This window comes from Lycorma delicatula, chromosome 12 (genome assembly GCF_047948215.1).
Source record: "Lycorma delicatula isolate Av1 chromosome 12, ASM4794821v1, whole genome shotgun sequence".
Classification (NCBI taxonomy): Eukaryota; Metazoa; Arthropoda; class Insecta; order Hemiptera; family Fulgoridae; genus Lycorma; species Lycorma delicatula.
Genome location: NC_134466.1, coordinates 69,437,854 through 69,461,041, shown reverse-complemented (window position 1 = coordinate 69,461,041; position 23,188 = coordinate 69,437,854). Strand labels below are relative to the sequence as shown.

The 23,188-nt window shown below is 30.4% G+C and overlaps 1 pseudogene; it reads right to left on the bottom strand.

The window, feature by feature from the left end:
• The window catches only part of LOC142332919 (glycine dehydrogenase (decarboxylating), mitochondrial-like), a 49,690-nt pseudogene that overhangs the window by 13,441 nt on the left and 13,061 nt on the right, over positions 1-23,188 (bottom strand).

The following is a 23,188-nucleotide window of genomic DNA, read 5'->3' as shown; positions in this document are numbered from 1 at the left end:
TACATCATTTCATCATTCAAATCACCCAGTGATGTTATTTTAAAAATGTTATCTCCACATTTATAAATTGCATTAAAAGAGAAGCAATCCAAAAATGTGATAATATTCATCAAACTGTGATGAGTGAATCAAACGTAATTAAAAAAAGAGTGCTTTCTTTAAGATTTTTTGAGTACAGTGAAATCTCCAAAGAGATTACATTGCTAGAAAATATGTCTTGTGTTTGGACACATTCACAGTTCGGCGGGCTTGTAAAAAACCATTTTATTAGTGTACTAATTAATGATGAAACTAATGAACTCATTTACGACACATTTATCATCATTACACTACATTCTAAAAAGAAATTATATGACAAATTAGCTTACAAATGAGACAATATATCTACAATTTATGCATAATATGAAACAGTACAGCAGACCAAAGCAGCAAACAACAGTAAGTGTTAAAATTTTTTAATATGATGTTTGCTTAAAATTCAAGAAACAATGGGCCAAGCTAAATGATCCTTTTATCAATGGTATTATTGATTTAAGGATCATTCTAAGCATAAATTTATCCAGGTAACTCTAGAACTGGGGAATGAGCAAATCATAAATAGTGAGCATGTCATTTTAATGACACTTTCATATAGTAGAATTTTGAGAAGCTGACTAAATCGCATTATGTAACAACATAGCCATAATTAGCAAGTAAAATCTTCAAAAAAGAGACTAAATTTTATTTCGGTATCTCGTTTATTCAAATCAAGTAACCTTTTCTCAAGATATCAGCAACATAATAAAAAATGATATTGTACCACAATTTTCATAGGTAGGTGAATGAATAATTCATTGAAGTGAGTGCTATCTACATACTGTAAGTATAATTAAAGTTATGTCTACTAATAATTTTTCTAAGGTGTATTTTATTCGATATTATCTTTACATTCCACACAAAACTAAAAGAAATAAGGCTTTTGCTGTAATGGCTTAATTTATTTTGATTTATGCCCATTACCTCAATTTTTGTCAGTTATATTATTTATACAAGTGCCACATGAATGGCATTACTTGTATTAACAAATTCAATAATATTCATTATTTGACATATAAGCTGATGAATATTGAAGGCTTCGTTAATGTATTTGCATTCTTAACAATGTACATGGTTGAAATCCTCTGTTTCACAATATCTTCTATTTCTTCATTTAAAATATTTACCAACACAGGCTACTCATCTCAACAAAAAAAAAAAAAATAGAATTTCTACCATTTACTCACTCAAGATGTACTGTTCTAAATAGGATAAAAAGTAAACCTGTACTCTTTTAAATTTTAAATGAGGATTTCTTCCCTATGTTGCAGGAGGTATTTTTGTTATTTACATGCTGTGTATATGTTTAAGTAACCATTTTTTGGGGACAAGGAATTAAAAGATTAAAAACTGAAACAATTTCCACACAAATATTTTTTTTTAGAATTTTAGCTGCAGGTTTTTTCTACTTAATAAATCTGTTATCCAGAGGGAAACCAGGAAGTCTCATTTTGTAATAGAAGTACCACAGACAAAAAACAGTTTCTCAAAAGAACAGACAAAAGGAGAGAAGATTTCAGGAATAACATAGAAGGGGATGAGTATTCTTCTCTCCTAGCCAACACACACACACACACACAAGAACTGTTTTTATGTTCATAGGGGGCTAAAGTTTATAAAATAAATTTAAAATTATTTCAGTTATGAAATTTGATCACCATTAAAAATTAATCTTCTGAAAATAATAGATTAGGAATGAGGGACCTGGCAATGATTTAAAGTAACAATGATATAACATAAATAAAAATATAACCTTTTCTTTTAATTGTTCTATTTCAATACTGCCATCTTTGGAAACAGATATGGGTTCAACAGTCATGCCAGCCATTTGTGCAGACGCAGGATTTGTACCGTGAGCTGAAACTGGTATTAAACAGACATCACGCTGAGTTTCACCAAGTGATGCAAGATATGTCTGAATAGCTCTAAGACCAGCATATTCACCCTGGGCACCACTGTAAACAAAAATTATAAAACAAAATATATCTAAATATACTTTGAAAACTAAAATAATTCATTTGACCTTTAAAATTAAAAACAACATCATAGGTGTGGTAAAAATTAAATAAGGCTTTCTTTCTCTGTTTGTGACACAAGGGAAATTTTAAACATTGCCTAATTCATTATAGTACATTAAAAATAGACCAAAAAGAGATTGTACGGAAATAATTAGGAGACATTGACTTTTCTCTTTTAAAAGTATAGTTTTAATATTTATTAAGAATTTAGAGGTTATTAAGATTCTCTGCAGACTCCTAATCAATATGTAGTTCAAAGAAGTTGAAAGAGTGAGCAGTAAACGGAGGTAAAATGAGATCTTTTTGCAAATATTTCAAAGATTATTGATTTTACAAACAACAAAAAATGTTAATAAAACTTTTCTTAAAAATTAAAAAATTCAGTTTTCTGCTCTTTCATCCAAAATTTTACCTGAACCTACTATTAGAATAGAATTATTCAGATTATTTCAAAAACTTTAATTAAAAATACAGTTTGTGTATTGTCAATGACGATACAAGATATTTGACAAAGGAAAGTAATAAGAGATATATGTCAAGTCTCATTTGTCAAAGACAATATCATGTTGTAAAGTGCAGGATTGTAATGAAGTTCTCATCTACCATATGAGTACAATATTTAATTTGAAAAGGAAATGAATTAATTTTGATGAAAAATATTCAAAGGTAATTGGAGACCAATAGAATTAAAAGTAATACTTTGAAAAAAAAAGAGTTACACAAATACTGAAGCATTCAATTCACAAAGTTGTCAAATTCTATAAAACTAATAAAATAACAGTTAAAATTATTTCTTAATATTCCTTTTTTCCAATAAACTGTAACACATTTATCCTACAAGTAATACTAAAAAGAATTTGAGATTTGACAAGTCAAATATAACACTACAACATAAAACTTCTACATTACAGCACTGTCCTAAGCACTGAACACTACATCCAACAGAAAAGCATATTGTATGCTTCTAAAACTCTCAAAACATCTTTGAACATTGGAATCCTTGCTTAAAAATATTATTTCTGAATATTTTATCCAACTATCAAAAGAGCAATACTGCTCCTTTTATTCAGAGTATTTCTTCATTGCATCTGGTTTAATTTGCAAGGAAATAATCAGATTCAACCCTGAATATGGTTTGGTGTTTGTTTTCTTAAATAAAAATGAACAACACATACATAATAATATTCAATTATTATAAATAATAGTCAATTATTTTTTAGATAAAAATAACTGCTAAATATTCCAAAATTATATTAAAATAAATTAGGATTAAAAAATATCCCTAAAAAACATTTAGTCCTTTATCTTTTACTTTCCTGTCTAGAAAGTGCTATAGCAGAGCTGTAGTTCTAGAAAGTAAAGTACTGTAATCAGTCCAATTTGGGCATATGCAGTTTTCACTGGATCTTAACATTTTGATATCTAGGGAACCTAAAAAACCAGATAGAAATTTTTCAGACGTTAATTTTTGTATGTTTGGTGTTGGCCTCTAAATCACCAAATCACCATTATATCTCCAGTACTACTGGACCGATTTTGACCAAAACTTGGTCAAAATTTCAACTTAAACGGTCAAGAGGTGATGCTGCAGAACAAGATCATCCTCAGTACCTCGAGACTTCACCTAATTAAGGTCATATTTTTCTAACACTTTGTTAACAATTAAAAATAATATTTGAAAAAAAAATTTTTTGCAGCATCACTATTGTAGTCGTCTGCAATGTTGTGATGTCACAGGTGAGTGGTAGAATTAAATAAATGAATAATATTTAAGTGTAAAAAAGTAACTTCATCTGGCCGGGTCTCGGAACTTGATCGCCCGGTTGACTCGGTACCTTGTATTCAGACTTAGGTTTCTTTAATTTTTAAGTATTCTTTACAAATTCATATTTTGATATTATCGTTTAAATGTTGGAGCTTTAATGTATTTAATAGGATTTTTTAATTTAAATATCTTCGGCTTCGGTCAGATTCATTCGAATATTTACAGAGCACTCGGCTTCTTTCATACGCACTTGGCTGCTGACAATTCAGTAGTTCCTTATACATCACTCGGCTCCTTTCGAATGCACTCGACTCCTGACAAAGCAGCGGATCCAGCAACATTATTTAAGCAAGTCCATCGTCATTCTTGTGGTCATTATTCATTCTTCAGTCATCACTCTTGTTCAGTTCCAGGCGCCTACAAATGGCAATCGCATTATTCTTGTATAATTGCATTAAATAGCAATTCCAGTTCATAATTCAATTACAATAAACATTTAATAATATATAAATAATCCATTTAATATTTCAAATATATTAAACATTTAATTTATTCATACATAAGTATTTTCAAATATAATATGGAATTTGACAATAACATCAACTTATGACTTTAATTATTTAAAATCAGCACCGAACTTCATCTGTTCGTACAACTGCTGTGTTAAGCCTTTTGGCTACACCAGTCTGCCGACATACAAGCAAAATTTGCTCTATGTAAGTTGTAAAATTACATTAGTTTAGTTAGTGTCGACCGTCGCCGCTAGTATCGCCACACCCGCGCAAATTAAATACGTTTTGCGTGCGCACTTTAGTTAGAATCATTCAATTAAATAAATAAAAAAAATATTATATTTAAATAAAATAATAAATATTTGAAATTAAACTGTAAGTGTAAGTCGTGTATCAGAAACCTGTGTTGTCAGATTTTTTTTAGTTTTAAACACTTCAGTAATTATGTTTTTAGATTTGCTTTATTTTAGTAAAATAGATTTTATTTATTAGGTCTATTAGATTAGATTATTAAATTTATTAATTTTTTAATGTAATAATCTATAGGAATACATAAGAGTAAGTATAGAGGAAAAATACATATGAATTAATTAACAAATTAATTAATTTGAAATTAAAATATAAGACTAAAAACAATGATTTGCATATTGAACATTCAAGGCATTCTAATCTGAGAAAACTGGTCTTAGTCTTAATTTATACACAGAAATTTTACCTGTTAGGTTGAAAGGATATTTTATCATAGCCAGTTATTTCACAAAGATCCTTTTCTAATTCAGTAAACATAAGCTGATAACCTTGAGCTTTTGGTACAAATGGATGTAAATCAGTAAATTCCTTAAAACTGCAAGGCATCATTTCAGTAGTACTATTCAGTTTCATTGTGCATGAACCCTGTATAAAAGATTAAAAAATGCTTTTATTAACATAAATCATGCATTTAAAACACAAGTTGACATCTTTGTTAAATCCATGAATCACATGAAAGGGAGTAATTTTAGAACTGTACCTTTTTTATATTAGACTTAAGTGGACCTGTCCTAAACTCACAGAACATGGAAAGATCAATGATAAAAAGGAGTGATAATAAATAGGAATTTACCCAGGAAGAGATAAAAAGAAAATAAATCACTAAAAAATTGGTACCCACAAGCTTAAGGAAGGTACAACAGATGCCCATTCCTCATAATCCCATAATCCCTCTGGAGATCAAAGACTGTTCCTAGAGGAGAGTAGCATATTACTACTATTTAACAATTTTATTAAATCAAGTTCAAATATACACTCAACAAAATTACTTTTCCATCCCATCCATACTGAAAACCATTTCTTATCTCTGAATTATGAGACATGGAACTATTCAAGCAGAGCATGGAAAATTGCTATCAGGATTTGAAATTATTCTACCAGACCTATGCTTCAGTCAAAGAAGTCTTTCATTTGTTCATTTAGGTAGTACAGTAATCTTCTTCAGCATCCTTTTAAGATTTAATCACACTCTACCATATTGTTTCTGCATTCAGAATTGTCTGCTCTTAGTTAATTAATGCTGTCCAGACATTGTTTACGGTATAGGATAAGGTGACAAAAAAGATAGCTGGACATCAATATCTAACGACAGTCCTGGAAGCAAATAAAAAAGAAAAAAAGATAGACAGAGACTAATACTGGATCTACGGAGATGGCTGGACCACAAAGCATGGAAAACTCAGTTCCTGATCGGTCAGTTACTTTAAAGCATACTTGTTTACACAAGCATTGAATCCCTCAGCCAAGTGTAATTATTGCAGAAGAGAGGATAACACAGAACACATGGTTTTCAAGTGTCCAGTTCTTGCAGCACAGTAAAGCATGCCCGAGAGAACTTGGCATCATGATAACTATGCTACAGACCAACAGCTTTGATGTCAAAGATGTCGGTCAGAATTATCCACACAAAGATGGCAGAAGAAATACAGGGAGGAATTCACTCTGATTTTCTCTTGGAGCCCACTACTGCCCAAGGAATAGTAATAGGTAAAAAAGAAGAGTTTTATAAAAGGTACCATTATCCATTCATAACCCTACAACCATCAGTTCAAACCCTACAGAACAGTTTCTCCATATAACAACATGAGAGCCTTAATACGATAAGCCTTTCAGAACCATGAGCCTCATTGATCCGATGAATGATATTCATTCAAAGAAAAAAATCACTCTTAGGCCAGCCAACAAGGAGCGGTAGAAATGAAATGATTGTAGAATGCAAGTCTTAAATCTCTCATCTTATTCTTTGCTAGTAATTCTGTAATTGGTAATTGAAGTATAGAAGTGCTACCCTGACCAAAAAATAATTTTTTCTGAATTTGTATCAATCTCAAGCACCTACTAATTATTCAAATGTATTTATTCAGTACCAAACAAATGCATGATATATGCAGACACTTGCTGTTTGGATGTTGGATAACCACCTGCTGCAAAACAAAGCACTAAGGTCATCAAGCAAAGGACTTCTGATTATACTTCCCCTCTATTAATTTAACAAATAATTCAATTTTTCCCACTAATTTACCTTGGACTTAGACAATGATGCATAACAAATAGGGTCAAGTCCATCATAACACCCGTATACTTTGGTGTTTAAATGTCATTTATCTACTTATATTAAGACGTGTTCTCTGTTACAAAAATGTAGGTCAAAATGAGGTGTTCCCAGGATTTGAATCTAAGTGATTTGTTTTTCATAATATACTGTTAATCTTCCTAGTATTTTTTAGACTGGATATCTCATTTTTGCACCTTGACACTAAGATTATGTCACGTATATACATACAGTTATTTGTATAAGATTACATCTATTAGAGGAATTGTCTAAAATTTCTCACTTGATGGTCTCCAACAACTTTGTATAGTAAATAAGAGTATGAAATTGGAGGCTAACCTTAAACCAAAATTCCTTACTACATGTTTTTAATCATACATCAAAATTATTTAGTTCATTGTAAGCTGTAACATTTATCAAATTCCCTAATATATTTGTTTAAAAATTGCCAGGAAGTGTCAAATTGCCAAGATGTTTAAATAGTTTATTTATAGGTAAAATAGTCTTTGTTTCATCTGCTATTACTGTAAAGTTTAGAAAGCTTTCTTTGTTTTCCGTAGCAAAAAAAAAACAAAAACAAAAAACTTGTAGATAAATGTCAGCAAAATTTTTGGGTACACTCTACATAATATTTCTAATAGCCTACAATTTTAGTCGAGATCTAATAAAGAACAGTTCTTAATTCTACCAAGCCCTGCTCAAGAAGTATACCGATTAATTACTGAATGTCTATCACTGAAATTGTCTTTATTAGCTCATCAGTGAATTTTGTTCATCATTAACATCCATTGTTCTTTCTTTAAATGAACTGATCTTCCATGCTTTGTCTACTCGTAATATCTTTACCGTACCGTAATCACTAATTTATTGGTGACAAATCTCAGCTAGAATTAGTCCTTTTATGCGGAGAAAATACAAGGTAAAATGAACCTGACAGGTCAATTTGAATATTGTTTTTTGCCCTTTCTAGCACTGTCACTCTAACATTTGTAGTCGATGCGTTATGGAGTACCTCCATTCTAAAAACTACTTTTGGCATTAAGTGATTGCTAAAAGTAGTTTTGAGAATGGCGATACTTTGTTATTTGCCAAATACGAACGGGTAGAATAACAATGCTAGGAAAAGCAGAAAATAACAGCCAAATCAATTATGATAATCTAGAGGAAATACAAAATATTGTGAAAACCTAACAGGTTCATTTAGCAGGGCTAGAATGAAATATAATAAAAGTAATTGATATTGAATAATGAAAAGAAAAGTAATGCAGAGGTTGCCAAATCAGTTTAAGAGAAGAGAAAAAGGATGGAGTAAAAATGAGACTGTAAGCAATGAGAAGTACAGTTAGAGCAATAAGATGGTTTATGATAGCAGTGGAAGATGTAAGAACTTGCAAAAAAGAACACTGCAAATGTGCAGCAGCAGGTGAAAGATAGTGCAGGACAAAAATTAGAAGTATTTCAGATGACCCAACATAGATAAAATCTTGAACAGAGGATAAAAATAATGTTAGAGACAGCACTAAACTTTATTTTAATTCTGTTCACTTTTTTTAAATTTTTATTCCTTTCTTTTCCTGTTTAGCTTCCGGTAATTACCTTTCAGATAATACTTCAGAGGATGAATGAGGATGATATGTATGAGGGTAAATGAAGTGTAGTCTTGTACAATCTCAGTTCAACTATTCCTGAGATGAGTGGTTAATTGAAACCAACCACCAAAGAACACTGGTATCCACAATCTATTATTCAAATCCGTGTAAAAATAACTGACATTACTAGGACTCTAGACTTTACTAGGGCTCTCGAGTTTGCTCGAACTCTCGACTTACAAATCAGCCGATTTGGGAATACGCGTTCACCACTAGACCAAGCCGGTGGGTTAATATTTTTATTCCTGGAAAAAATGAAAAAAACACTTCCTAGAGCCTAACTGCATAGAACAATTTTTTAACTATTCTAAGTTTATTTAAACAAATCAGAAAATACAAACCAGTGGAATCATAGAATGAACTAAAGAAATATCTTTGTTTTCTAGTGACTTCATATATCTTACAATTCTTGTTTCAGAATGATAAGTGTTAAAAATAGGATGAGTCATACTGTGACATTCTTTTGAATTCTGTCTTCAAAATACTGTTGCTTAATATATCACTGTTTTCAGCAATCTAAAAACAGAAAATTAATAATTATTACTAAACTTTATAAAATAAAACATAAATACAAGGTTTGTTCAAAATCTGTCTGACCATTGACCAAGTGGCTATAAATCTTCGTTTCCTACAAAATAGCCTCTTATCATAATACTGAAAATATTTTTTGTACATCTCTTTTGATATTTCTACAAGTTGTGCTATCACATTCATCATTATATCTCCCAGCTGTGACATCAGAACACTTTCAGAAGCATTTGAAGTTACCAGAAATTACAAGGAGCCATATCTGGTGAGTAGTGATTTCAAAAAAATGTCTTAGGTTCTAGTGAACTGAGGATTTCTGTATTTGACTATACAGAATAAATACTTTCTGTATTTTAAGTTCTGGATTACATGTGACAAATAGGCGTGTGTGTTATGATGCAACTGACATTTATGTAATTTCCATAGATCCAATCTCTTGCACCAAACTGCATGACAAAGGTAATGGAGATCCTTTAGAGAGTTCTGTTTCTTGATAGTTTAGAATTCTGGGGCATACTTGGGTTGCACAACTCTGAGGAAATTAAAAAAAAAAACAGTCAGCTTCATTTTCACTTGTCTTGCTTTCTTTGGCCTTGGAAATGATGGTGATTTATTTAGGCATTAAAAAGATCAGTAACAGCTAAAAAATTACACTCAAAATCCTACACAACATCTGTTAAGCATAAAAAAAGCATCAATGATATTGATCATCAATTTTTTTCTACAACTTCAATTTAGTAGAGTCAGTGAAACACATTTAGTGAATGTGGAAAAATTGTTTGTTGTATGTGGAGACATAGATAAAAATTTCAAGGTATTTTATGAAACTCATACTTTTTTTATTTGTCATAATTATTTTTTTTTGATTGACAAAGATAATAAAACTAATGATAGAAATAATAAAATTAGATATCTTTCAACCTCCCTTATTTTCAGAATATATTCTACTAAAAAATGAACTTGGTTAAAATAATAGTATGGAAAAATAAGTAAAATTTTGCAAAATTTCTACATCAGTAATAAATATTTTATGACAAATAAGCTCAAATTCCAAGAAATTTCCAGAACTTAAAGATTTTTCAAATTCCAGGTTTTCCAGTGTGCATGGAAATCCTGATAACTGTCAACTGAGCTTTCGTTTCTGGGTTATATCCATATACCCAAGATTCATCGACAACATGGTCTTAAGAGATTTAGGATCACATTGGTGATCCTACTATGCAACATCAAAACAAATCTTTTTCTGCTCAAGTAAAGCAACTTTGGCACAAATTTCATGGTCTGTGTCTACAAGCTCAATTCATCCTTTAAAATCAGGTGAACTCATCACTAATCCCAATGTCCTTTGTAATTTCTTAGTCAGCAGATGATTTTCCATGTCAAATTGCATATATTGTTAATGATATTTGGAGTTCGGCTTGTTAATATCCTATTGGTGTGTTCACTCTCAACTGAAGTGTCACTATTTTGAAAATTATTATTCCATTCTGTAATATTTATTACCCCTGTAGCTTCACTCCCAAAAGTCTGCTTAATCTTCTTAATCGTTTTTCTTTGTGTTTCACTAAGCTTTTGGCAGAACTTGATATAATAATGTTTAGTGTATATCATCATTATGCACAAAATAAAACTGCAACAAGCCCTGCAAAACTCATGCATGCAATAGCTGCTGAATAACAAATGACATCCTCTATGCAATTACAAAAAATACACGTGGAACATAGTCCTGAACTTTTACCAAACTTTACTGATCACATTCAAGTAATTTTCAAGAAAAAGATAGGTATGATACTTTTTGAACAGATTTCACCAAAACACACACACACACACACACACACCATATACAAAGAGTTTGGTTTCAAATTGAAACTGTTTATTGTATTTAGCATGTATCTAATCTTTGATCTGACTTGTCTTAAAGAACGAGGCATTTTACCAAAATGATCTGATATTCAGAAAAAACTTCAGGTATCAAGAAATAAAAGGAAAATTCTTTTTACATACAAGATAAAAAAACATCCTTTACTAAGCACATAGAGTATGGCATAATAACTATATCTTTGTAAAAAAAAAAAAAACAAATGGAAATTAGAAAAATGTTGTTTAATATGAATGATTGGTGTAATTCCAGGGCAGCTCTACTCAGTTACAGATGTGTTTCTTTAATTACACTGAACCTTTATAGAAAGAAATCTTTAGTTTTTCTTATAGCCTATATTGTTGGTAAATATGTTCCTTTATATACCTGATTTTCTAGGCAGTACACTATACTATTCAAATCATTCATAACATTATGTAATATTTACGAGATGAATTTTAAAATAGTTTATTTAACTGCAATTAAATTTTTTTTTTATTAATTTCACCTAGTTTATAATTTTATTTGATAATTAGAAATGAAACTGTTTATCTTACTTCTTGTTTATGGTTATATGTTTAATATAACCAGACTTTGTGTTTTAAAGATTCTTCTCTGTTACACCTAATAAATTATTTTCAAAGATATTTTTAACTTTTTAGAATACTTTGTATAGTTTTATTTACACGCTATTTAATATAAACAATTCCTACAATTAAATAAAAAATATGTTACAAAAGGATTTTGATGTTTACTTAATAGCACATATTTGTCAGATCATGTGGCTCCACAAAATAGGAGTGTATCACATTTGGTTAAAGACAGGGATCAGTAAGTTCTTGTTTATTATATGTTCTTATTATATAATGTTTAAAATTGCAACAATCAGTTTTTACTTTTTTGTAACCAATTTCTTCTATGGATTTCACTACATTTTTAAGAAACCTAATTAAAGTAATTTGCATATTTTATTAATTTTGAATATTTCAACCTTTATGTTAAAAAATCAAGTTTTTTAAAATTTCCTATTCTAATTTCTTTTGAGCATATTAAAATTTAAAAAAAAGTACTTTCATAATGAATGTCCCCTTATTTCTCTAAATAACACTAATGAATAATAAAAGGAATTTTCTAAAAAAAGGTTTTCTTAAAAATTGTAGGATTCTAATCCCTACAAGAATTAGGTTAAGTGTATATAATTTTTCTGGCGATTTGAAAAAATTTCAGACATAGGTTATCTCAATAATCAATTTATTTTCCTGTTAACAAATAAAATCTTACATTTTTTTGTGGTCCAAGCATGAAGAGGAAATAGTGCTTTTGTGAGGAATGGATTCTTTTTAGAAGGTTCCAAATACTGAAAAATTTTTAAATATTTATTACAATTCCTAGTGTTCAGTCATGAAAAAAATTATTTAGATAGGTGTTAAATATAACTAAATTTTGGGTTAGGTAACGATCTACAAATCTTACAATCTCTCTTTCTATATAAAAGAAACAAAAAATTGGAACACCTATTTAAAAATACAACCCTACAAAGATTTAACAAGTAAAACATAACATTATCTATACAATGTCTGAACTTTATTTATGTTTCATAAAACACGATTTTGAATGCTTTTGAATAGATTATTATTTAATGGGTAGAGTACGGAATAGAGAGGATGATCAGAGTATACCAGAAGGAAAAAGCATTAATTGAAGGTAGAGCAAGGAAACAAACAGGTAAATTGCTTGACATTTCTTGTAACAATATTTATTTATATCTTAAACAGTACTAACGTATGCACACACATCGTACACAAAATGACAATCGTATTTGCTATCTGATTTTGTGTAAATCCCCTTCACTTAAAATTCTCAACATATGCAGCCCCCTACTGCAAGATTTTTATTATAATAGTAAAAAAAGAAACTATCATTCCTGAGAAGACAGTAAACTAACCAAATCAGGACCAATCGGTTGATTGTTCCTTGCCTGTTCCCTACCCTTTTGTTATCCTTATCCTTCTTACTTAGGAACTTAGGTAAGTATTACGGTCAGCTGCCCTGGTTCCATCTATGTACTATGCTACATGCTATGTACTATGTTCCATGCTATGTACTATGCTATCTACAGATTGGTATCAGTAAGACCTTGCCTGAAGAATTATTCAAGGACTCTTGTTTCCTATGAAGGGATTGCACAACAAGCCAAACTAATGGTAAAGCCAGCCCTCCTGGCTGGAAAGAAAGAAATATGGTCACTGACACAGTTTTAGAACTAAATTTGTCATTCATATTTACTTTAACATATTACTAGAGCAAGATGTACGGCTGAAAGTGTTAACTCATTAACAATTTCAGTGTGAACATAAGAATTATAGATTAATGCATTAAAAAATATTCATAAAATGTACTAAAATGTTTATGAAATTACATTAAAATTTACACTTTTTCAAAATAATAGTAAATGAATTCAAATATTGTTTATGTAGTTTAAAAATATATACTATACCTCTTCTAACGATGTTTCACATCCAAAGATCCAAAGCAAATCGCTTACATCATCATGCGATACAGTTTCATCAAGTGAAATACCAACCTAAAAAACACAGATAAAAAGTCATTTTAAGCAATATTAACTCAAAATAAAACAAAACTTTTATAGGATAAACTTTTTATTTAAAAAGTTATATATAAACAATGTATCAAAAAATATATTTTAAGATGATCAATATTATGGCAAAATTGATATAAAATTTGATTATTATTATTAATATTATGAACTGCTATGGTAGGAGACAAACACATTTAACCATTTATAATGTAAATACTCTTGACGGTTCAAACCAGTTCATGATACGTCATTCATCAACTTCTTCATTAACTCATTATTAACTTATTCCCACCATCTGCATTTAGCCATTAACCATCTGTATTTATAAACCTTACTGAAAACCACCAACACTATTTGAAAGGTATATTTTTACAGCTTTTACATCTTAATTACATAATGAGAAAACTGGTCTTCTGAGCAGATTAAACATATTGCTACAAGGCTTGTAGCAATGCGATTAGATCACTTTTAAATAAAAACTAATTTTTTTCTGTATTCTATCAAATTTATATCGATAGGAAAAAATAAATAAGTTATACGTACTTCATAACTATTAACAACTGAAATAAACATATCAAAAATCTGTCAAGATTACGCTGAGTCGGTTATAAAAAATTCCTTTCGACATGCTGAAAGGCGGAGGTATATTTCACCGGTGCTAAGTAAGAGATAAAAACGATTTCCACCTTAAAGTTAAGAAAAACTACAAATTTACTCAATATGACAATGGTTGCACGTGAAAAAGGTTTCACATGTTTAGCATATGACAAGCCCCCCTCGTCATCTTACAATTCCAGCAAAATTTTGGTCATCCCTTGTCATAAGGGTTGGTCATTGTTTCAGACAAATATTTTAAGTAATGTTTAGAGGACTGAAGACCACTTTCAACCGATTTGATACTGTATCTACTAAGGGAGGTATGATTTTTTTTTGTCTTCGAAACTCCATTCTTCCCACCCCCTGGGCCAATGGTTGGTGATATCAAAAAACTTTACTTAGATAAGGTTTAGGCCCTTATCCAAAGAATAGTAGGAACTTTAAATTAATTTGATATTTTACTTAATAAGAAAGTTACAGAGATATTTTGTTTTTTTGAAAAAGCTTCCCCCCCATGGTTTGATTTTATCCATTTAGGAACTCGACCAAAATTTTGTGTCATTATACTTTGTGTCAATTTGAAAGTGACTGGCACAAGATTATGGCAGTTATCGTGTCCACAAGAAAGTGAAATATATATATATATATATACAAATAATGAAATTTTCTGGAAATTGAATCATGGTATTCGTTACAACAAGTAGATTTCTAAGAAATTTACCTAAAATGGATTGGTTTTGCATCTTAGAACTGCATTATTCTACAATAATTTGTAAGTATTATTTTTTTGTAAACATTTACAAACATGTAGATGTGTAGTAGTAAGAAGTGCACATGCTCAGACTAGCTCTCTTAATAATTCAGCCTACAAGTAATATTGTTTACAAATTTTTTTCTTGGGTGGTACCTTAAACTCATAGAACTTTTCTTAGCATGTCAAATATATTGTACATCAATAATTTTCAAACAATTTAAATTAAACAAATTATAAAAATCATTATTTGGATGTTTTATTTCATTACTCGTAGTTTTAAAATTTGTAATAGTTTTTTTCCATATTTTTACTAATTGCTGATTGTTTTTAGTAAAATTCAGTATTATATTTGAGCTGGTATATAAACAAAACTTATTGTAGAATATAATGGAAATGGTAATAAAGTCAAAATAAAAAATAAATAAATAAAACAACAGCATAATCCAACAACATAAATATGTTGTACATATAAAGTTATAAAATATTATATTTGGAAATTATTAAATTATTAGTTATTCCTTTAAGCAAAGTGAATTACTTTTACTAAAAAAAATGACTTACTATTAATGACAATGACAAATTAGTCACAAAATTTTTGTGAGTAAACAATGAAGTTTGTTTCAAACTTGCAGGTGTAATATTAATCTTTTGGTAATTTCATGAAAAATTAAAAATCAAACAAAATTGCATAGTACAAATATCTTATCAAATTATCCAATCCAACATAATTTAGTCAAACCAATGAATTTTAACCGCTTTACAAAATGCTGGAATTATTAAAAGGTTTTTTCTTTTAGATCCATACATATAGTTTTTAGATTGTAAAACCTACATTATTAACAATTGTCAACAGAAACTTAAAAAAAGAGATGAAAGAGAAATCGGTTGATATTTGTATTGAATGCAGGGGATGCCATTTATTCTTCATCAACCTAATTGAGTTCTTAGTTTATCTCTACATATCTGAAAGCTTGTGTATTCAGAGTTGACATGTTTTATCTGAAATATTAAGACCAAAAGCAAAAAGAATTAGGTAGGATAAGTACATAAAACTACATCGACCCGTGTGTTATAAACTATGAAAAACAATTAGAGTTACAGTTTACTTACAGAACCGTCATTGAAATATCGAAGATTAATTTTTTTTGATGAAGCTCTTTCAAGAATATCATTCAGATCCATTAATGGTTTAACATGCAGTGTATCAAAGAAATGTTTATGACAGATAATATTCCCTGAATCTTTTAAACCTGAAAAAACAGTGCAAATAAAAATCAATAGGTCAATAATACCTAAAGGATTCTTACTAATATTTTTCTATGGAAAACAAAAATTTTATGAGATGTCCAAAATCAGGCATACAGTATCATTTCTAACATACTTAATTAAATTATTATTTTAAAATGTATTTATTCTACAGGTATCCCATCTATTCGAGGAACCTTTCTGCCAATCAAATCCTTTAATGCTCTATTAAATTCAGATCTTAGTACTGTATCTCCCTTTTAATCCTCTTCAACTTCTTCTTCTTCCTCTATAACACCAGTTAAATTTGCTCCGTATAACTCTTCAATATATTCCACCCACTCATCAGCCTTTTCTTTCATATTATAAATCTGTTTACCATCTTTATTTAACACACTGTTAGATTTTAACTTATGTATCACAAAATTCTCCTTAACTTTCCTGTATGCCCCCACCTATTTTACCAATGATCATTTGTCTTTCCACTTCTGAACACTTTTCTTTAATCCACTTTTCATTCACTAATTTGCACTTCCTGTTTATAGTATTTCTTAATTGTCGATAGTTCCTTTTACCATCTTCATCACTAGCATTCTTATACGTTTTACATTCATTCATCAGGTGTTATATATGCTCTGTATCCAATTTTTTCTATCCAAGTTGTTCCGCCTAAGTTCGCTTCATAAACTTTAACTGTGCTTTATTCAACAACAAAATATGACAATACTAAAATCAGAAATGCAAAGAATAGTGTATTTAAAATGTAAACCAAAAGAGTAGTAAAAGTTTAGAAGGCTTTTTAAAATTTGACAAAAAAAGAGACCTAACTTGTAATAAAATCTTATAAAAAACATATACCTTAATTAATAATTAACATATACCTTGTGAAAGTAATAATGCAAAATTATGAACTTTTGTGGCAATATCTTTTAATCCTTTAGGTCCATGATAAACAGCAAACATAGCAGACATATTTGCAAGTAATGCTTGTGCTGTACAAATGTTACTTGTTGCTTTATCTCTTCTGATATGTTGTTCACGAGTCTGGAGGGCTAAACGATAAGCATCATGTCCGTTAGCATCACTATAAAATGATATCCATAAAAATATAATTAAAATAAAAATTAATATATTTGAAAATATTTTCCTAACGTATAACTTAGTGTTCTATTATTTTTACAAAAATGAGATTTTTTTAAAATATAGATAATATTTTTCAAATGCAACATAAACAAATTACGTTTTTAATCTTAACGAGAAAATTTTTTACTCATTTGTCATGTAAATATATATATATATATATATCTACTAGACGGCCTGTCTATCCAGAACCTACTCAGCACTCAGATCAGCTCAGGCAAATCCCGGGACCAACTCAGAGGCTCCTCGAGGCCTCCTGGGGCCTACCCCATGGCTGCAGAGCTCACTTTACTCATCATTCCCAATTTTCCAGGGGGACCAGTAGTGGTTGCTTCACCTCCAGAACTTGCTTTGGTCGCCATTCCCATCTACCAGGGGGCTCCAATCTCTGGACTCTCATGCTGTACGTTAGCCTCATGGTTGTGAGAATAATATTGATAAATTATAACTATAGTATTAAGGTTTTACACAAACCTAAAAAAGAAACTAAATTACAAAAGATAGAATAATAGTAGCTTTTCTTTCTTTTTTTCCTGTTTAGCCAGGACTTATTCAGGTATTATTACTTCAGAGGATGAATGAGGATGGTATGTATGAGTATAAATGAAGTGTAGTCTTGTACAGTCTCAGATCGACCATTCCAAAGATGTGTGATTAATTGAAACCCAACTACCAAAGAACACCGGTATCTACAATCTAGTATTCAATCCATATAAAAGTAACTGCCTTTACTAGAACTTGAATCCTTAAACTCTCGACTTCCAAATCAGCTGATTTGGGAAGACGCCTTCACCACTAGACCAACCCGGTGGGTTAGAATAATAGTAACTAAGGTAACTAAAGTGCACACACCTTTGACACAAAAAATCCATAACTTATTTCTTTGCTATGCTGGCAGAAATATAATAATAAAGTAAAAGGATTAATCTATCTTTTCCTTAATGAATATTTTTAATTCACAACTTCATCCTCCTTGGGGCGAAGAAACAATGAATATTTTTACTAGCTTAACCTTCAAGGGAGCAAGGTCCCTGTCGATGGCTTAATAGCTTTCCTGGGATAACACGAATGTATTCTGCAAATTTGAACATAATCGGTCGATTGGTTCTTGCGTGATGCGATAATAAACAAACAGATAAATATTTCCAAATAAGCATCTGTTATATCTAGAGTAGTGTACCTGATGTATGAAGACGTTGGCCTTTATCCTACTAACAAACGCCTAATTTGAATTTTGAAAATTGGATAATTGTTTGTAGAGATATTATATTAAGAACACTCCAGTGCCCCAGGGGCAACGTGTTTGTTACCAGTTGATGGTGATGATTGTTATAGTTTCCCATGAAGTCCTTGTGTACCTCACCACTCTAGCTTCAAACACAGGCCCCATGGGAAGCACATTATTGTTAAACAGAATTTTTTTAATTTTTTTTACCATAAATTTAATTCTATTATTTTTATAATATACAGTGATTGAGTCAGATCATTCAGTTCAAACCTAGCTCACACAGTGATACAGACTCACAGTTCACAGTTCATTAAGTTTTGTGCTTCAACTGGCAAATTTCCACTACTACAAAACCTTCTCACTTATGCCAAGAAACGTAGGTAAAAATTTGGTTGCAATTGATCGAGTAGTTTTTTTGTTTATCATAAACAAGCAAAAACCCTCTTCCTCTTTATATGGTTAGTATAGATTAGGAGTCCTAAAACAATATTCAATTTTACTGATGATTATTTTTACTAAACGTCACCGAAGCAATGTACATAACAAAAGTTAATTGCCATCATGTCATACATTCTGAACAACATACACTCTAAAACTTTTTCTAAAAGATCTTATTTTCAAAACCATAAACCCCTGGGCAAATGCTTACCCTACAGACTACCTCCATATCTTCCTTCTTCATTACATCACAACTCACATATGTGAAGAAAACTTGCAGGTTTTGAAGCAGGAAGATAACAGCCCTACGATCGACTTATTCTATGCAATAGTCAGTGATACCAGGAGCTAGAAAGATTTTTTTAACAAGCAAGCTTCAAAAAGCATTGGATGAGACAGATTTTTTGGATGATCAATTAATTCTTCAAATCTTATTCCAAAAGCTGTTTATATGATAATTGCATTAATCGTTTATATGTTATGTATAATCATTATATGTTAAGGCATTAATCGGTCTAGTCCGGCCATAGTAGTATTTATGTCTTTCATTTGAATGTTCATGGATCAGATGTTACAAAAAGTAATTTCTTTCTGTAATCGCAAAAACAATGAGTAGTTGTAATTGGTATTACTCTATAGTTACTGAATAAATAGCACATAACAAATTTTATAATTTATTTTTATCTCAATCGAATTCATTTTTTATAAAAGAAATAACAAACTATATTACCGTGTAATACCAATCATTCTTCCAGGCATAAGACGTACTAATGATTGACGAGAAGCAAAAAAACCAGCATGTGGACCACCATACCCTAATGGTACCCCAAATCTTTGTGAACTTCCGACAACGATGTCAAATTCCAATTCACTTGGTGGACGAATGAGACATAGTGCAAGAAGATCAGTTGCACAAACCATTAGTGTCTATAAAATAATAATAATAATATGTAAATAATTTCATTTACAATTAAAAAAATTAAGTAGTTTACATTGCAGTTCATAAAAATTAAGAATGGGAATTTTACTAAATTAAAGTTTTTGGAGTTATTATAATAGGTGACAAATAGTATAACAGAGCACCATTTTCAAAAAAAATTTGTGAATTCTCTTGCAGGAGTGTAAATGCAGTTTTTTTAAATTTCTAATAACGATTGTTTTTACAGAAAAACATATAAGCAGAAATTCAGATTTCATCAAGTTTCCATTAACTTGCTAATTCTAAAAAAAATGAAGGAAAAACAGTATAAATGTACTTTTAATCAAAATATTTCATCATTATAACTAATTTGGTTGGAGCTGACATGGAACAGCTGTAAATAACAATGTTGCTGTAATTAGGTTTACCATATGTCCAGGACAGTCCTGGTTTTTTAGTGCTGTCAGGGGTAATGTCTGGGGTTTGAGAATTATATGATTGGGAGGGTTTTTTTAATTTTAGACCTATATGTTTGACATCAAGTTTTTAAACAGTTTCTTACGACCACCGTGCATCTCTCAGCCGACCTTGGAGCAAGTGCTGACATCGATTTTGACAGAGGCGTGGCTACCGATCTTGCCACAACTTTTTACTTAGTTATTTGACAACACAACAGGGGCAATGTGTTTATGTTGATTTCATGTGTGAAGTAACTTTTCTAAACATTTTTGATCATTAATTTTCAAAAAAAGTCCTGGGTTGGACCCAAACAAAATATAGTAAGCCTAGCTGTAATGTACTTTATGTTATAATTGAGTTATAGATGTATGTCTTACATGATACTGGATCTACCCAAAGCCTAGTCCTACATTTGAGACTGAAATTGAGTACACTACTCAGCTTTTAACCTGTGTATAAAAACTGATAAATTTCTGGTACCAGGTGGTTGCTAGCCCCCAGTGATTGGTGTTGTTAAAACATTCATTGTGTTAAGCAACAGGAGTTAAACTTATGGAGGCAATGGTGGCCACTAGAGCTTAGGGCATGGAGGAAGATTGCATCCCTGGGTCATGTTTCAATCCGACTACATGGATGATAGCATCTGTTTTACTTCTTCCTTGACCAGAACCGGATACTAATCTGTGTAGCTAGTGGTCCAAGGCTAAGGGTCAGGTCTTCATCATTAGTCACTCACTAGCAAACTAATGATTCATTGTCTGCTATGTACGGTGATTGCAGCAGGGTAAGGTTACATACCTCCTGCATGAAGTATTTCAAATCTACTTTTTTTAATAAAGAAATTTAATTTCTTCCAAACTGCTTACTTTATACGATCAACTTATACTGAGTATGGCGGCTGTGAATACAAGTTTTGTTAAAATAAAATATAATCAATAACACTTAAAATACATAGTATCAGAATACGGTAACGGTAACATACTACCAAATTTATCAGAAGCGAGAATATTCCTACGTGCTAAGTAGCAAGTATGTCAGTGTATGACCTTAATTGCTATTTTCTGACACTGAGCTTGTGCAATATATTGTCTTACATACACATGACACCGATACAGTTACTGGGCTTAGTAGGTGTGTAATATAGTGAGGGTATATAAATATCCCATCGAGAGCGCCATGGCACCTGCAGGCGCCATGTTGCAGACACCTGCTGTATGTGATACTCTTCTACAAGAACCAACCTGTTTACATTTTTGCCACTTAAATCCTTCAAATCTTAAAATTTTGATTAAGTTGTCGTTTCCAATTGAAAGTAATTTTTTCTTCTTAAGTCTCAAAAACACTACCAAAGTATAGGAATTCATCCTTCAGTTATGTAAAACCTGAGAACCATCTGTCTAATAGCTCCTTTTAAAAATAATCTACAAAAATTCCTTTTTTTGATAAGTTAAGTTTTAACTAAATTAAGATGAGTTGCCTTGTTTTTTTCACATCGCTATTCTTTTCTAACACTTTTGTGACTTTTGAAACAAATTCTAAGACTTTTTTGTATTTATCAGAGATATCCCATTCCTTGCTTCCTCGGTCATAACCGATTACATTTTTCATCAATTCCTTAGGCTGCCTGCTCAGTGATACTTTTCCCTAGTTAGACATTTTTTTTCAGAATACTATGAAAGAAAGTTTTATTTGCACAATAACTGTTCAGTAAAAAGTATGATAAAGCATTTGTTAATTATGTACTACGCATATCCCTCCCTAAAATCGATCTATACAAATAACTAATAAAATAATTTTAAGCATCGACCTATGAGGTCCACTAACAAATAATAAAAATTATTATATTTAAAAATGCTACATTTAAGAAATATTTTCAATAATTTAGACACATAATTTCATAAAACTTAATAAAACAACAAACAAAAGATTGATTTGCTCTTGTAATTTTACAAAAATAACCATGGCTTCACCAATGAAACAAATGAAAAAAGCAGTCAGGCCATAAATATTATATAGGTGTGGTGATAAGAAATATAAAATTAGTAAAACAATAAATAAATCAATAATTAATGAATGTATAAAGGTAATGTGAGTTTACTATATTCTGTCAGTATAAATGAGTTAGTAGTGCAATTAGTAGAGTTGGGCAAACAGGTTGCACTGAACCAGTGAGAGGTGAAGAGCAGGGTTCCTTCAACACTAACCAACAGAACTTCCAAGCAGATAGACAACCTATAATAATGACAAAATGATCTGATTCTGCCGTTAACTCCACTGACAATGGAGCTAAAAGGTTAGCTCCTAAAAAGATCTTCTGGAGAATAATTTTCATGTAATTTGAGAGAAGCTGTCATTAATTTTTTATATTAAATTGTTTAAAAAATAACTTAAATTCTAGAAATAAGAATGTAAATACTTACACCATGAGAATGAGCGTGTTCTATAACTTTTGTTATATCTTCAATATTTCCTTCAGTATCAGGATATTGAAATAATGCTCCAGCAATATCACGATTTGAAAAATCAACTTCATGTATATTTCCGGCCTCAACAGTTAAACCTAATGAATCAGCTCTTGTTTTTACTACACTTATTGTTTGGGGATGTAATGTTTTTGACAAAACTAGTTTACGTCGTTTATTGTGTCTGAAAATAAAATTAAACAAGTTTAATATAATATTCATATTATCCTAGTAATAGTCATAACTTCCTACTTTACTACAGAAGCCTCCCATTAATCAACTTCTGTAAATGACCCACCGATTTAACTGACCCTCCATAACTAATGATGTGAGATAAAAAAATATTTCATATACATCTCTG